The sequence below is a fragment of the Myxocyprinus asiaticus genome, chromosome 11 (assembly GCF_019703515.2).
Source record: "Myxocyprinus asiaticus isolate MX2 ecotype Aquarium Trade chromosome 11, UBuf_Myxa_2, whole genome shotgun sequence".
Classification (NCBI taxonomy): domain Eukaryota; kingdom Metazoa; phylum Chordata; class Actinopteri; order Cypriniformes; family Catostomidae; genus Myxocyprinus; species Myxocyprinus asiaticus.
The window spans coordinates 18,878,280-18,882,876 of NC_059354.1; positions in this window are offsets into that span (position 1 = coordinate 18,878,280).

The window sequence follows — 4,597 nt, forward strand, 5'->3', positions numbered from 1 at the left end:
AGAATAATTCTGTACATAAAATATGCTTAGCCATCACTAAACATGTCATATCTACTGATATTGATACTCATAATCTGTACAAAGCCATTGCATGACATTAAAGGAATAGTGCACCAAAAGTGCATGTTCTGTCATTTACTTACTCTCATGTTATACTAAAACCATATGACTTTCTTTCCTTATTTTCTTTACATAAAAGAGTTTTATTGAATATCTCAGTCCATCTTTTCAATTCAGTGGCAGATGACAGTGATAACCCAAAAAGTGTCATAGTCACTTTACAACTTGGATGTCATTTTCCAAGTATTCTGAAGTTATACAATAGGTTTTGGTGAGAAATAGCCCAGAATTAAAGTAATTTATCAGTGAAAATCTTGGCGTCTGCGATGAGTCCTTAAGTGCATGTGAGAAGCTCGTCCACAGTGAAGGCATGTTATTTTGGAACAAAATGAGGTTGAGTGAATTATGTCAGAATTAAAATTTTGGGTAAACTATCACTTTATAAATAACAAAGGAAATCAAATCTATTTGGTAGTATATCTTTGACTGACAGATGCAGTTCAAAATCCTCACAGTGTGTGCTAAAAGCTCCTCAGAGGCCTGTTTTTTGTTGTTCTGCCCAGAAGGTGTTACTGCAATATACTGTACACTTCTGTGGACAGTATGTTTGTTTTTGGGAGGTACAGATATTCCATTAACCACAGCTGTGAATGAACACCTCCAAATGCTCCAGCCGGAAGGATCCACACTCCCTTCAGTGGTAGATAAATGAGATAAACTGAGATAGGACAGAGCTCTGGGGTAGATGCTATCAGATAGTCCCTGCTGATGCAGAAACGATATAGATCCCCGCTGCCTCAGAGCAAGAGAGCACGATTATCCCCAGGTTCATGGCAAGAAACCTGAATAACATCCAGTAAACTATTTCAGACTAAATCCCAGCAGAGTTAAATATGAGTGATAATTGTTTGAGGTTAAATGTTCAGTTATTTGTGGCTTGCACTGTGCCTGTTTAATTTTTCAAATGTGAATGTTTTTTTTATTACATATGTTTCAGCAACATGATCACATGTGAAGATGGCATGTTGTTTCTGAGAGTTCCAGTGCCCTAGGATTGGCCACATTATGCCAACTCACTGACAAGAGCCATCACATATCAGAACTTTTTGCATCTGCATCAGCATATCTACCTCCCTTGTGGTGTAACTGGGAGCACTTCATGTCAATGATGTAGGTGACCCAGGTTCAAAGCCTGCATCAAAATCAGGAAAAAATTATGTTGGTTTAATCAGTGATGAGTGTGATTTGGAGGTTGCATTTTTCCCTCTAACCTTACATTTTTTACTTCACTGATGGTTAGGTTTAGGGTTTGGGCTGGGGGTTACAGTTTATAAAATATGCATTCCTCTTCACTGTAGCTGATAACAACTCGCTTCACAATTCACTTTTGGCACCTTTCCATGGACATTACAACCAAAAAATGGGTGTTTTTTGGGTGTAATGTAGGCCTAACACTTTCACATATATTTGTACATTTTTATTGTTTATAGATATTTTAGATCGCTTAACCCTACCCCAACCTCTAAACATAACCACATTTCAACATTTACAGCCACTAATCCCACACCTACTGCTAAACCTAAACATAACCATTTCTTAAGCATATTAAACACGTAACAGGCAGACAAATTTAAACAGTAATTTATTCAGAAAAATGGTTAAATTCAGTACAAAAGTTGTCCAAAGGGTGATGCGCTGCATCCGATGTGCGCCCTGACATCATACAATAGCATTGTGTGAGGTGCAGAGTGAAATTAAAATTATTAAGCTGTGTCTCATTTCGAAGGCTGCGTGCTAGCTAGGTCCACTGAAATATAAATAGAACTGGATCACTGATGCAATGTTAAACTGCCAGCAGGAGGTGAAGCCACTGGAAGTGTTCAAGCGGCCATCTTAGTATGCCCAGCCTCTCATAGAGCGTCAATGACTGATAGGAAAAAACACCCCCATTTCACCGTCTCCGATCTGCAGATACGACAGTTGCATTTCGACTTCTAGTGACAATCATGTTTAATGTTTGATTTGCTTGTTATGAATAATATTCGTTATGAGGGAGACGATATATGCAGATCGTGATGTCAGAGCATTCACCTGCCCTGGTGTTCAGTCTATCAGTGCAGTACAACAGTCACTAAAGGAAGTGGGAAAACTGTCCACAAGTTGTAATGTAAGTAGGACAAGCTGTAATACCTGCTTGTTTAGTGTGACAATACATCTTTACCCCCGAAAGGGACCTTAAAAAAAGTCAGACCGGGATTTCTAAATCGCCTTAGATGCCCGGGATTTCCTTGTTTTCACATTGAAGTGCTCTCTGTAGTCAATTTAATTCATTGTCTTCCAGTCGAACCCGTATCAGTTTAATTTTAAACAGCTTTGCTTTGCTTGTCTCCCTCAATCTTAGCGCCCGCTGTGTGTGTGATAGAGGGAGCGAGAGCGCATGCTCTTATTCAAGTGATTGCGAGAACAAGGAACTTTTTTATAAAAACATAAAACGAGTAACTCTGAACAAACTCTTCGATTATCACAATAAAAATAAGTCTATAAATAATATCTTAACTCAGTTTCAGTGAACTTGTTTGCATTCAGCTGATCTGTTCGCCGATGAAGTTTGTTAGAGATGGATACTGATTGATACAGATATACATAACTTGCTCAGGCTTTCAAGAAACAGGAAAAATTCCTGATTTTAAATAAATAAATAATTACATGTGTAGGACGTTTGCGTTATAGGGATGTACATGCAGATTGAATGATTGTTTACTCGCTGAAATTAGATGATTTCCTATTAAGTCAATAGGGACATTGGAATGTTTGGGCATAGCAATATGGTGGCGCAGTGGCTTCACTGATATGACATCATGAGAAATCCAGTTCTACATATATATATATATATATATATATATATATATATCAGTGGCTAGGACGCGTCCTTTTAAGGCTGCATTATACCAAGTGTCCTCCATTAAACAAGCCTAGTTTAAAGGAGATGGCCTTCATAGGACAAATGGAAACAGAACTTAGCATGGTTGCTATGACAGCACGCCACTCTTTAACAAGCATGTGTGCTTTGAGTGAGAAGAGAAAGTCCCTCTGGTAGGGAATGCATGAGGTACATTTTAAGAGAGTTATAATGACGTAAAGAGAAAATAAAATAGATTTACAGGTGTACTTTTAGTCTAATACTTTATTTTAATTATATATTACTATAAATATACATATTATTTACTCTGCACCCATCTACTGAGGTACTTCAACTTGGGAATTAAAATTACTTACATTTGAACATCATATTTTCGGGCAAATTGGTGTAATTTTTTTCAGACAAATTATGTTAATTTCCATTGAAGCAAAGAATTGTGGGTTGTGAGTGCCCACAAAGGATACACCTCATACATCCTCCAAATTCCCGTGAAAGAAGGTCACACTCGCTTTTCTGAACTGAGGCAGCCTCGATGATGTATGCGGCCAACAAATGCAACCTCCGGAGGACGAAGCCTTTGAAACGAGACACAGCTTTAATTGCTGTAAATCTTCTCCTGATGCACACCATTACAGCACTGCAATATCTCATTCAAACATATACATCGCAGAATACGGCATGTCGCAAATGGTCACGAGACACTTGAGAGCCAATGAGCATTCAACATCACTGCCTTAAAACCAGTGGTCGTGGTTCTTAAGATGGCAATTTTTTAATTTTAAAAACTAAACCAATGCGGGTTGATGGTTATGGCGGCCGCTACGGCAGATGGATTTTTGAATAAAATGCTTGAATTTGGGTCTGTTCTTCACAGAAAGCAATCTGAAGATTTGGATTATAGCTAACAATTTTATTTTTATTATTATTTTATGGTGCTTTTTATGGTTTATTTTGTTTTGTTTTTTGGCATATTCTAAAAACTCATTTTGTGTCCCATGGCAAACAAAAGTAAAATGAAATGCTTAATAAATAATTAAACAATTACAGAGTTTATATTCATTTTGACATTTTAAAGTTTAGTCTTGGTTAAAGTGATATAATCCTTTAAAATGTTGTATAGGGCAGCAGAAATCACACAGAACTAAATTAAACCATTAAAATGTTCTGTTATAATGTCAACTGCATTAAATAAATGTGATGGCATTTAAGTAATGTCAGTGATTATAAGTGAATGCTAATACTATAAATGTTTAAATATTAATAGATTCAAACAGTACATGTTAAAGAGCCCAAATTATGCTAATTTACATATTCATGATTTCATTTTGGGGGTCTACTAGAATAGGTTCACATGCTTTAATGTTAAAAAAAAAAAAAAAAAAAAAAAAACACATTATTTTTATCATACTGTACATTTCTGCTAAACCTATTTTTATCCTCTGGCTCAAACACTCTGATTTAGGTCTTGTCTCTTTAAAGTCCCCCTTTCCAAAAAGCCCAATCTGCTCTAGTCTGTTGTGATTGGTCAACTGTGTAGAGTGTGCGTTGGAAATGTAACACCCCTTACCATAACAAAGTTTCAGCTCCCGAGTCTTCCTGAGCAGCTCTGTAATCACT